Raw genomic sequence first — 13772 nt, forward strand, 5'->3', positions numbered from 1 at the left:
ACACTGAGACAGCTGAGAGGACATACCTCAGCCGCTCCAGGACCGAGGAACAGCCTCTGAAATCTGGGACTAGTCTGTCCCGCCGTGTGTGGGACAGTTGGAATGTATGCCCACAGAAGTGAATGGGGATGAGCTGCAATACCAAGCACAACCACTATACAATGTACAGCGCTGTGCTTGGTGAGCATGGAGAAGGCTTCGGTGATCACAGGAGCATTGGTGATCCGCGGCGTCCCAGGTCATCAGTATTAGGGCTCATGCACACGACCGTATGCCCTCCGAGACATACGGTCTGTGAGCGGGCCATATGTCCCGAAGCGGCATTGATCGTACGCACGGGAGTACACATCATCATAGGTTACAATAATGCTGTGTCCCGCGGGCGGCCCAATGCGCACAGCATCATAGTAACCTATGATGCTGTGCGCTCCCGTGAATGATCAATGCCGCTTCGGGACATATGGACTGCTCACGGACCGTATGTCTCTGAGGGCATACGGTCGTGTGCATGAGCCCTAAGAGTGTAGAAAACCCCTTTGTGGCTATATTTCCACATAAGTGTTCAGAGAAGATGGCACTGCATGTGTTTCAACCATGTGAACACCACCTCACAATGCTTCTCTCGAGCCATTGCTGCGGCGGGAGTGATGTAGTTCCCGACACGGACATGGCTCAGGAGAGGTGCTGTTTCTGAGAAAAAAAAATCTGGAGTGCCCGCTCCCCTTTATTTTATAAGCAAGCACTGAATCCCAGGCATGGAAAATATCCAAGACCTCCATACAATGGATGAAAAGCCCCTACACATACAGGCAGTCTGCGAACACTTACCGTACATATATACTGTACAATCACTAGCAGTACTACCTGGAGCAGGATGCCCCAGGGATATGCTGTACTCTACCATAATTCACATTTAATAAAACCACAGAATGCTCCCTGTGAGAAGAGATATAAACCGCAGTCCATGAGGCAGAATGAATAAAATAGTTCATGAAAAGTGAAGGAAAAAGATCATGCTCCAGGTGAGGCTCGAACTCACAACCTCGGCATTGCTCTGCATTGTACTGCTGTATAAGTACCGCGCGCTAACCGATTGCGCCACTGGAGCTCTGACATGTGTGCCTGCAGAACGCTTTATCAGCCTTCACCAGGGGCGGGCCTATGATGTCATATTCCACGCCCACTACCTCCGTTCACCGTCTATTGTCAGCCGGGAGCTCCGAGTCAGTGAATGAGCGCTCCGCCCCCCCCCCCCCCAGTACAGCTCAGTGTGTGCCTTGTTCTGTATGGATTTATTGTTGTGACGCTGACCTCTAGCGGCGCATTCTGATATTGCAGCTCTATTATTATCCAGTGTGACAGCGGTTCTCTGTGACAGGCTGGAGCTATATACCACGGTATGGCAATAGGAAGCGTGCCAGCCCTGGAAGCCATGTGCCAACACAGCCATCAGTGACACTGCCAAGTACAGGTGCCCCAGGATACTACCACAGATCCCGGGTGCTTCCGCCACAAAAGACCTCGTGACCAGCCACACATGCCCCCCCCCCCCCTCCATAGTACGGCCACTGTGCCAGTCATACACATCACTGCCAGCCACGCGTATCATATCACTGCCAGCCACACATACCCCATATCACTGCCAGCCACACATTCTCCCATATCACTGCCAGCCACACATTCTCCCATATCACTGCCAGCCACACATGCCCCCCCAGTACTGCCAGCCACACATGTCCCCATATCACTGCCAAACATGCCCCAATACTACTGCCAGCCATACATTCCCCATATCACTGCCAGCCATACATGCCCCATATCACTGCCAGCCATACATGCCCCATATCCAGACACACATTCTCCCATATCACTGCCAGTCACACATACCCACCATAGTACTGCCAGCCACACATGCCCCACAGTATTGCCAGCTATACATGCCCCTATAGTACTGCCAGACACACATGCCCCACAGTATTGCCAGCTATACATGCCCCATAGTACTGCCAGCCACACATGTCCCCAATATCACTGCCATTCATGCCCCCATACTACTGCCAGTGCCAGCCATACATGCCCTATAGTATTGCCAGCCACACATGCCCCATATCACTGCCAGCCACACATGCCCCATATCACTGCCAGCCACAAATGCCCCCCCCATAGTACTGCCAGACACACATGCCCACCATAGTACTGCAGCCACACATTCTCCCATATTACTGCCAGCCACACTTGCCCTATATCACTGCCAGACACACATGCCCCATAGTATTGCCAGCTATACATGTCCCCCATATCACTGCCAGCCACACATATCCCCCATATCACTGCCAAACATGCCCCATATCACTGCCAGCCATACATGCCCCATATCACTGCCAGCCATACATGCCCCATATCATTGCCAGCCATACATGCCCATATCACTGCCAGCCATACATGCCCCATATTACTGCCAGCCATACATGCCCCATATCCAGCCACACATGCCCCATATCACTGCCAGCCACATGCTGCACCTCACGGGACTCACTGGCACGGCTTCATGAACTGTGAGCACGGGGATATGGCCACCATTTTAACCAGACTTGTCCACAGGCGATTTTTATCTGTGGGGAAATGTAAACCAGTAAGTGACCGCTAACCATCCACATCCCCTGGAGAACATCACAGACACCATCCGCCGCATCACAAGCCGTATCCGCCAACATAATCCGACGTGTCCAAAGGTGCAGAGACCTGAACAGGGACTCATTTCAGCATCTTTTGTGACTTGTGGGTAATTAAAAAAAAACAATCCACTTGCTCGTTCATCTTGCCATACTATTGCTGGAGGCGGGCTACTTTTTTGTGGGCCACCCTGTATAATTATAATATTACTACTGCTACTACTACCATTACTACTATTACTACCATTACTACTATTACTAATAATAATAATATAAATATTATGCTACTGCTACTAAGGTACTATTGCTATTACCAGTAATAAAATTAGCAGTAAGGCCTAGTTCAAATATCAGTTATTTGGTCAATTATTTCCATCAGTAATTGTGAGACCAAACACAGAACGGGGGCAGGTCTTTCCATTATACATTATCTTTGAGTAGGCTCCATTACTGATGGAAATAACTGACCAAATAACTAAAATGTGAACTCAGCCTAATATCATATTTAGAATATTAATACTACTGATAATATTATATATATTATATATAATGACTCTGTGCGTTTTTTTTCCACACAGTCGGAAGCGGCGGAATGGTTGGACCTAAAGGGCCTATGAAAAGTACGGAAGGTGGGTGAGGAGGGAGGTTAATGAGGGGAGGTGGCAGGGGGGAGGTTTGGTGGTAGGAGAGAGGTTGATGGGTATTGCGAAATGCCCTATCAACCATGCAGGTTGTTTTTTTTTTGGGGGTGGGTTTAAGGGAGGGATTGGCTGTCGTCGTTTGCTGTGCAGTTATGCGTGCTTCTCCGTTAAGAAAGGGGGGTTAGAAAATCCCTTTATCCATAGGATATGCCGTGTAACATTCTATTTTGGAATGTGAGAGGGCTGGGAGACAGGGTGAAGAGGACGGTGGTATTTGATCTCGTGGTCCGCCATCTGCCGGCGATTGTGGTACTATTGGAGACCCACGCTACATTAGATAGGATTTACATACTGAAAAGGAAATGGGCTTCTCTTGAGTACCACGCTTGCTACTCCTCTTATGCAAGAGGGGTTAGCGTATATATTCATCGTGGGATGGAGTTTCAACCGCTAGATAACCTGATTGATAAGGAAGGGAGGTTTGTATTCCTCCACGGGTATTGGAAAGGGCAGGAGGTCATACTGGCTTTTATCTATATTCCTCCACCATTTAATGCAACGGTGCTTTCACAGTTAGTCCAATATATATCCACAAAAAATCAATGTGCACTATTAGTGGCAGGTGACTTTAATGCAGTACCTGATCCTGAGTTGGATCGGTTCTCGTCGTTCTCTGGGTGCGGTCGCACGGGATCCCCCTTGACTGCTGTATGCCAGGAGTTGGCGCTGGTCGATATCTGGCGCCACCTCTATGGCAACAAAAAAATCTTTTCATGTTTTAGCCAGTCATTCGGATCAATGTCCCGTATACATCTGGCGTTTGCAAGTCGGGATCTGTGCGGTCGCGTCCTGAGAATGAGGTATGAACCTCATGGAATCTCGGATCACTCCCCAGTTCTTGTTATATTTGCGGAGGCCCCAAATACAGGTAGAATCTTTAAACTGAACCCGCACTGGCTTGATGTGATAGGGGAGCAATCCCGAATAGACCAGGATATTCAGGAATTTTGGGACCTTAACGTAGGATCGGCACATATTCACTACGTGTGGGACGCTTTGAAAGCCCATATAAGGGGCTTATACTTTAGTAAAATTAACAGGTTTAGAACAGAAGTACGGCGCAGGGAACAACAATTGACAGACTTAATAAGGAGTTTACGTGCCGCATTAATTGACTCCTATACGGAGCAATCCATTAATCAGTTAAAAGAGGCCAACTTACAGCTCAAGACGCTCCTATATAATAAAGCACAACATAAGCTCCTATTTCAAGGCCAGAATCGTTTTTGCGAATCTGGTAAAACGGGCAGGTTTTTGGCTCGTTTGGTGGCCAACCAGAGAGAGTCTACCAGTATAAGAGAAATCAGGAATTTTCAGGGTGTGGGGGTGAGTTCTGCAGAGGAGATAAGGGAGGAATTTGCGAGATATTATTCTACCCTTTATAAATCTGAGTCTATGTTTAGTCGTACCGATATGGATCAATATCTTCAAAGATTAGAGCTCCCCCAGTTATGTTCTCAAGATAGAGAGCCCTTGGACTCCCCTATTCTTTTAGAGGAACTCCAGGCGACTCTTCCCTCTCTAAAATATAAATCATCCCCTGGTTCAGATGGATTGCCGTTTGATCTCTATAGGTACCATGCTAAAGTACTTTTGCCGATCCTGCTTCTAGTCCTGAATGAATCCCGCGCATGCTGCTCTTTACCTCCATCATTTAGAGAGGCAGTGATCATCTTGGTCTTAAAAAAGGAGAAGGATCCGTGTGATATGGGGTCATATAGACCCATATCACTTTTAAATACAGACTACAAGATTTTTGCTAAAATTTTGGCCAATCGCTTAAAGGGGGTTATAGCGGGTTTGGTACACCCCAATCAGACGGGTTTTATCCCGGGACGGCAAATACAGATGAGTCTATATAGGGTTTATTTGAATTTGTCTGTTGGGGGTAGTATAGACCACTCCATTCTGTCTTTAGATGCTGCAAAGGCGTTTGACAGGATGGAGTGGTCCTTTTTGTGGGCTACAATGTCCCATTTTGGCCTTGGGGATTCGTTCCAGGAAATGACTCAAATGCTATACGCACAGCCAGTTGCATCTATCAGTGTCAACGGTATCAGCTCTTCCCCCGTGATGATGCAGAGAGGGATGAGACAGTGATGTCCCCTGTCTCCTCTCCTCTTCGCTCTTTTTATTGAACCATTGGCTTCCCGGATTCGCTTAGATAATTGTATAGATGGTTTTGGGGTGGCGGGAGTGGGCGAAAAAATAAGCTTATATGCCGATGACGTGATTCTGTTCCTGGATCAGGGATGGAAAATTCTCCCGTATGTTATAGAGGTAATAGAAGATTATGGCAAACTATCAGGTTATAGAATTAATTGGTCAAAGTCATCGCTCCTCCCACTGAACCGCAAAGCTGTAGATGAGGGGAGGCGAGTTCGTGTTTTGGCTCCTAATGATACTTTAGATTATTTGGGGGTTAAGATTGGGGTCCCTATAAATAGGTTTTATGATCTTAATCTGGCCCCGGTTTTGAATAAAGTTAGGGACAAAATCAGCGCTTGGCGGAAATTGATATTGGCACAGACGGACCGTATAGCTTTGATTAAAATGATTATCTTACCGTTAGTTTTGTTTCCGTTGTGTGCCTCCCCTATCTGGATAGATGATATCTTCTTTCATAGGTTGGAGACTATGATTAATGATTTAATTTGGGGAAGGAAGAGGGTGCGTATAAAGCAGAGATATCTATGGCTGTCGGAGGCAGATGGTGGGCTGTCATTACCTTTTTTTCAAGGTTATTTTTTATGTGCACAGATTCAGCACTGTTGTTTTTCTAAAGAGAGTCTACTTTCACGCTATTTGACAAAAGTTTTTGATAATCCAGTTGATAATATCTTTGCATGTTTGGAGACTGGGTTTATGGGAATGAGGAGGTCCTTGCTGATCCCGTGCTCACTGCAGAGGATTTGGAACAGACTGAAGAAGATCCTTAAATCTTCCGGTCCGTTTGGTTTCACCCCTCTGTGGGAGAACAGGGGGCTGGAGGAGTTCTTCAAAATTACAGATTTTGGTTATTGGTTACGTAGTGGTATTAACAGAGTGTCCGACCTTTTTTATATGGGTCGCTTCAAATCACTTTTGGAATTTGGTTTTTCAGATAGTTCACCATTAGACCTATTTATGTATTCACGTTTGAAACATATATTTGAAACCTCTAGGAATAGGGGTGTTATTTTTCCACGAGAGAATATATTCTTTGATTTTTGTGACGCTCAGAAGTATGAAAAAGTGAAGTTATCTAGACTTTATGCGAAACTTCGGATGGCACTGGCAACTGTAATACCTTTCAAAAGCACAGATAAGTGGGAGCAAGAGCTGAATTGCCCCCCACTACAGTGGTCTACTATTTATAGGAATGTGAAAAAGGCGACAGTTTCCAGTGCGCATAGGTTAATTCAATTTAAGATACTCCATAGACTGTATTATACGCCTAAAACCCAAGGAAAATTTCCCCAAAATAAAGATCGGGATTGCTGCTGCTCTAAATGTGGATATGTTAATGCAAATTATGTCCATCTGCTTTGGAGCTGCAGCAAAATAAGAAGTTATTGGGATGAGGTTTTCGCTACCCTACAAAAGGAGAGTTCAATGAACTATAACCCGGGAATTTTGATAGTGATCTTTGGAGATTATGGGTCAGAAGTGGAAGTCCCGCCCCAGGTTAGACGGATTTGGATGCGGGGATTGATGGTCGCTAAGGCTATATTGATAAAGTATTGGGGCTCTGTCTCCCCGCCCTCAATAAGGGAGTGGGGTTCATACCTCCAAAGAATTAAGGTATATGAGGACATTGAAAGGAAACGGAGAGTTGCACGCATAACTGCATAGCTATAACTAATATTGATACTATTTTATACAATAATGAATGGAGTGACGGCAGCCAATGGGGGGAATGGGGGGGGGGGGGGGAGATAGTTTATTATTATATAATACCTTGAGGGTGTTCTTAGGAGGTTGTGTAGAATTTTTCTTGTAAGGACATCTATGATTGCCATGCTGGGCACACCGCTGTGAATAATATTGTTTTATGTATTAATACTATGACTTGGAAAATAAAAATATATATTTATTTAAAAAAAAAATACTACTGATAATAGTAGTATCATCATAATTATACTACTACTACTACTAATAATAATAATAATAATAAATTTGAATACTTATAATAATACTAATTAATAATAGTAATAATAAAACCATATTTATAATGATTGTATTATGTAATCATTTAACAAAAATAATATCACTCTGACATATATTATCGTAAATGCCATCACGTCCCAGACCCTCAGCTGCCCTCCTCATAGACCAGTGATCCCAGAGAAGCTTGGCCCATGATACTCCTGTTATCCAAGCCTCGGGCAGCTGGCGGCTTTACGGCACTCTCTTCTCCATGAGAACCAAAATCATTAAAACTTTCCAGTCTGTGGCTAATTGCCCCCTGCAAAGCACAAGCATGCCGCCTCCATGTCACCATTGTCCCAAATGCACTTCAGAGGGTGACATTAAATGATACTGATGTGACGAAGAACATATGGCAGCATCCCGCATCATGGAAGATTACAGAACCGCTCATTAGAAGTCCTATTGGGTTGTTCCTTAGTAAGATTTGTTTCTGACAACTAATATGGCTGCAGTCACTCTGCGTTCCAAAACCCCTGATCGGCCAGTCTGTATATTTCCGGTATACACTGGTACATTCCCTATTCCCATAAGGCTCCATGAATACGGAGTTGTGAGAACGGAACCTGTATAACATTCCTATGGCTCGGTGTGCCGCCATACAATGCCTCTCTATGACACTGTATAATGGGGGAGATTTATGAACTAGTCTAAAGCAGTGTTTACGTGATACAATTAGCAGCGTGTTTATGCTCATAAATCACCCATATTAGCCACTGTAATACACTTCAGGAACGTTTGAAAAAGGCTTCCTATTGTTTTCAGTGAAAAATACGTGCCATAGTTCCCAACTTTAAGCTGATGGTAAAGTGGTATGTCACTTCTCTGAAGCTTCGCAAGTGTTTACGGAGCTGAAAAAAAGAATACACCAAAAAAAGCTTCTGGATTTCAGAAGCTCAATTCTATGTTCAGTTTACTGTGTGAACAGAGCTTAAAAATTAAACAGCTTTTTGTTTTCTACGCTTTTTGACATAAATCTGCCCCATTCTGTGCCAGAATCAATGCCTCTAGTTTCTATGTAATACAATGTCTATTAACTCTAACCCACTGTACAATATGGCCCAACTATTGTCCACTATTCTGAGGTGCATAGGGTGTCTTAACTTGTTTCCCCTTTGCAGCAGCAGGGTCTGGAAACCATTAAGCTGGAATAACTTGCTGTCTTTCTCTCACTGTAACAATGCAAATCCTCCTCCTTTAGTTCTTTCCTCCTTTCATCTTTTGAAGCTCATGGAGGTGATGGGGCTCCAGGGCTTGTAGCTGGAGTCTGCTCCCTTCCTCTTCCCTCTTTACAGCTAATTTGATGGAAAACTTCTGGAACCAGGGCTGGGCCAGGATTGTTAACTTTGGCCATGCCTGGCTCATGCTGGAACAAATGAGTGTGTAGCATAGCATTATAATGATTTATGATGCTATGTAACCCTTACAGTTCTGGAATGTATTGTATAACACTGACAGCATTATACAATACAGCACCCAGACAACCCCTTCTTCCGTTTTTAAGAACTGGCTATCAACATCCTGGAGATAGACCATAACCCTGAAGTTGTCAAAGGTGTTAATTCATTGCCTAACGTGTATCCTGTGCATGCAAAAACCAACCATGCCATCAAGCAAGGGACTCAAGCTCCTAAGTGATTAAGTCTCCCTCCTAAATGAAAGTATGGAGAGGACTCAACAATAACTGGAGCAAATAGAAAAGTGTCTACAGACAGAACAGAGAGAAGCTTCACAGGCTAGAATCCTTCCTCCTTCTGGTTCCGAAAAGTTCTAAAACCTGACTCCAAGTAGGCTGCCTATAACCAGCTACAATGAGCCCTAGAGACCCATTTGCAGGTACTGCCACAAACGTGGCCACACAAAACAGATGAGCTGGCAGTTAAAAGGGCATCTTCCAAGGCAAAGGACCTCCCCTCGGGAGGAAGAAGGTCCAGAAGAACTAGGTTGGATTCCCAGGTACGTGGGACCCTGTCATGCGTTGGTCCTCTGTGCATGGGTACTAAGAACCCATTCTGCAAGTGGAAGAAACCAGGCTTCCATAACAAGGAATCATTGTAGTGCAAGTCTGAGATGACAACACTCCTCCAGTAGTGTTTAGCATGGACGTTCTCACAAATCGCTATGGAGAGATGCTAGAAGCACTATGGTGGTCCTTGCCTACAGCTTTTCACGCAATCAAGAAAGTAGTTCAGCAAACTATCAGAGCACTGTCCAAACAGCAAAAGTTTGACAATCAAAATGGTGAAGTCTGTTGTGTCCACATCAAAGATGCACAGCTAATAATCTTACAACCTGGCGCAGAAAATGAGTTATGTTGCAGAGCTTGCAAAGACATCCAAGACTAACAAGCCTTAGTGGAACCCATCCACTAGAAAGAACACCCAATGGTCTTAGCAGCAAGGTGTCTAGTAATAGTCTCCCAAGGGAGAGTACTAGGGATGAGCGAATCGACTTTGGATGTTTATTTGTCACAACCAGACAGCTGAGAAGCTCTGACAGAGGCCTTTCAGAACCTCCTCCTTGAGTTTCTGTGTTGTGGTATTCAGCTCCTCCTCTCGTTAGCCTCTCTCAGCTGTCATGTGTTGGACTAATTGCTTCCCTTTAAACTCTTCCCCAGAAGGCTTTTCTGGGCGGCTTATACTACTTCCTGGAGTGTGTGTGCACGCTGACTCTGTCCTCCTGTTTTCTGATATCAAGGAGAGTTTTGCTTCCGCTCCCATCTTGGTGCAACCTGATGTTTCTTTACCCTTCATAGTTGAGGTTGATGCTTCTGAGGTGGGTGTGGGGGCGGTCTTGTCTCAGGGTTCCTCTCCTGCCAATTGGCGACCGTGTGCCTTTTTCTCAAGAAAACTCTCCTCCGCAGAGAGAAATTACGATGTGGGAGATAGGGAATTGTTGGCCATCAAGTTGGCTTTTGAGGAATGGCGCCATTGGCTAGAGGGAGCCAGACACCCTATTACCGTATTTACTGACCATAAAAATCTGGCCTACTTGGAGTCAGCCAAGCGTCTGAACCCGAGACAGGCCAGATGGTCGTTGTTCTTTTCTAGGTTTAATTTTGTTGTCACGTTCCGCCCTGGAGTTAAGAATGTGAAGGCAGATGCCCTGTCACGTTGTTTTCCGGGAGGCGGGAATTTTGAAGACCCGGGTCCCATTTTGGCTGAAGGTGTGGTGGTCTCTGCTCTTTTTCCTGAATTGGAGGCAGGGGTGCAGGCAGCCCAGTCAGAGGCTCCTGATCTTTGTCCTCCTGGGAGGTTGTTTGTGCCTCTCGCTTTAAGACACAAGATTTTTAAAGAACACCACGATACGGTCCTTGCTGGGCACCCGGGGGTAAGAGCCACACTGGATCTCATCGCTCGGAGATTCTGGTGGCCTGCGCTTCGTAAGTCGGTTGAGGGTTTTGTGGCAGCCTGCGAGACTTGCGCTCGTGCCAAAGTCCCTCATTCACGGCCATCAGGTCCTCTCCTTCCCTTACCCATTCCTTCCCGTCCTTGGACACATCTGTCCATGGACTTCATAACGGACCTGCCTCGTTCCTCGGGGAAGACTGTGATTCTGGTGGTGGTGGACCGTTTTAGCAAAATGGTGCATTTCATCCCTTTTCCTGGTTTGCCCAATGCTAAGACGCTGGCGCAGGCATTTGTTGATCACATTGTCAAATTGCACGGTATTCCTTCAGACATAGTCTCTGATAGGGGCACGCAGTTTGTTTCCAGATTCTGGAAGGCTTTCTGTTCTCGCTTGGGGGTTCGGTTGTCATTCTCTTCTGCTTTCCACCCGCAGTCGAATGGCCAGACAGAGCGCGTCAATCAGAATCTGGAGACATATCTGCGTTGTTTTGTGGCGGAGAATCAAGTGGATTGGTGTGTTCTTTTTTGTCCCTTGCTGAGTTTGCTTTAAATAACCGTCGTCAGGAGTCCTCTGATAAGTCACCATTTTTTGGTGCATATGGGTTTCATCCACAGTTTGGGACTTTCTCGGGAGAGGGGTCTTCTGGTTTACCTGATGAGAACAGATTCTCCTCGTCTTTGTCATCTATTTGGCAAAAGATTCAAGATAATCTAAAGAGCATGAGTGAGAGATATAAGCGTGTGGCTGATAAGAGACGTGTGCTTGGTCCGGACCTGAATGTTGGTGATCTGGTGTGGTTGTCTACCAAGAATATCAAATTGAAGGTTCCCTCCTGGAAGTTGGGTCCTAGGTTTATTGGGCCTTACAAAATCCTGTCTGTCATCAATCCTGTTGCATACCGTCTTGATCTTCCTCAGACTTGGAAGATCCATAATGTTTTTCATAAGTCCTTATTGAAACCTTATGTTCAACCCATTGTACCCTCGCCTTTGCCTCCTCCTCCGATTATGGTTGATGGGAATCTTGAATTTCAGGTCTCTAGGTTTGTGGATTCTCGTCTTGTCCGCGGTTCTCTTCAGTACCTTGTTCAGTGGGAGGGGTATGGTCCTGAGGAGAGGATGTGGGTCCCAGTGACGGACATTAAGGCCTCTCGTCTCATCAGGGCTTTCCATAGGTCCCATCCTGAGAAGGTGGGTTCTGAGTGTCCGGAGTCCACTCGTAGAGGGAGGGGTACTGTCACAACCAGACAGCTGAGAAGCTCTGACAGAGGCCTTTCAGAACCTCCTCCTTGAGTTTCTGTGTTGTGGTATTCAGCTCCTCCTCTCGTTAGCCTCTCTCAGCTGTCATGTGTTGGACTAATTGCTTCCCTTTAAATTCTTCCCCAGAAGGCTTTTCTGGGCGGCTTATACTACTTCCTGGAGTGTGTGTGCACGCTGACTCTGTCCTCCTGTTTGCTTCAAAGCTAAGTGTTGTACCTTTATCTGTTATTTTCTGTTTGCTGGATCCCAGGTGACCCTGACTCCCTCCGTATCTTGTGTAGGGAGCCGGTGGTCGTGTCCCCTCACTATTGTAGGGTGCTCAGGGCTTTATAGTCAAGGTTCGTGGATATGCAAACCTCCACCATTCGGATCTTTGCATAGGCTGAGCAGCCAGGGAAAGTGCCAGGTCTTCTGCAGGGGTCTCCCTTGGTTCCTTAGTTTTTGGATCCAGCGAGTCGTTTATACATGTTGCTTTGCCTTGTTTCCTGTACACCGTCCGTGACATTATTAGCATAAAACTTTGTTAGAATACTGTACGGAGCTGTACAGTATAACAATGTATTGGCTCCAATGAGCCGAATTGATTACTTCACAAAGTCTCTCGAGACTTCGGATAATAACTTCAAAAATGAATTTCTACTGTAAAAAACCTTTTGGCTCACCGGAGCCAATACATTCTAATACTGTACGTTTTATGCAAATCGACTAGAATCAGATGTTTCATGCTAAGTCGATTTGCTCATCCCTAGAGAGTACCCATCTATCTTTTGAACCTGGGCAAAGAGCGTGTAGTGCTCAAGAATCACTATCCAGTTGCCTGGCTGTTACAGGTAACAATCCAAGATATCTTCAACCCACCTGCCACCATTGTCCTACAGTCTTCCCAAACACTTCCTGAAAAATATTCCAGGAGAGACTTTAACCATGCCATGTTGGGCGGAACTTTATGTGGGTAACCTGACCACTCCAGCTAAAAAACTTGAGGGTGTGCTCAATGTGGCTAAAGAACATCACTAAGCCTTCAGTAAATATCCGATGTACTTTAGTAAAGCCAGTCTCATCCAGCATACCATCCCAACTGGCTCACACCTGCCAGTTAAAGACAGACACCAGCCAATTCAACCTTCCATGTACCAGCCTGTCAAGAAAATAATCTGAGAGATGAAAGAAGCAGACGTCATCCAAGCTGTTGTCAAGAAGAAGGATCCATCCAGTTCTGCCTGGACTATAGAAAGATCACCAGTATTACACGCAAAGATGTATACCCATTATTACGCATAGAAAAGTCCCTAATCGCACTTGGATCTACTGCTTACTTCTCTATCCTGGACTTAACCAGTATTTACTGGCAAGTACCTTCCAGAGACTAATGGAGCGATGTCTAGGCCGCAAAATTGTACTTGGATGATGTGATAGTCTTTTTTTTTAAATCAGTACACATGATCCCTCTCTGCTTCTAGCTTGTGAGCCAATAAGAAGGCTGCAATATACTTGACTTTAGGAGTAGTAGTGTTTGCGAATTTTGCTCTATATTCGTTTTTTCGAATATTCGCTATATTGCTATATATTCTTGTTTTAGAATATTAAGAATATTCGAAAAA

The 13772-nt window shown here is 45.4% G+C and overlaps 1 non-coding gene across 1 annotated transcript; it reads right to left on the bottom strand.

Moving 5' to 3' along the window:
- Positions 1 to 1014: 1014 nt before the first annotated feature.
- TRNAI-UAU lies at positions 1015 to 1108 on the bottom strand. Its single transcript has 2 exons — positions 1071 to 1108; positions 1015 to 1050 (listed from the first exon to the last, which is right to left on the bottom strand). It is a non-coding gene; the product is annotated as a tRNA-Ile (tRNA).
- Between the last annotated feature and the right edge of the window lie 12664 nt (positions 1109 to 13772).

The sequence above is a fragment of the Bufo gargarizans genome, chromosome 4 (assembly GCF_014858855.1).
Source record: "Bufo gargarizans isolate SCDJY-AF-19 chromosome 4, ASM1485885v1, whole genome shotgun sequence".
NCBI classification, from domain to species: domain Eukaryota; kingdom Metazoa; phylum Chordata; class Amphibia; order Anura; family Bufonidae; genus Bufo; species Bufo gargarizans.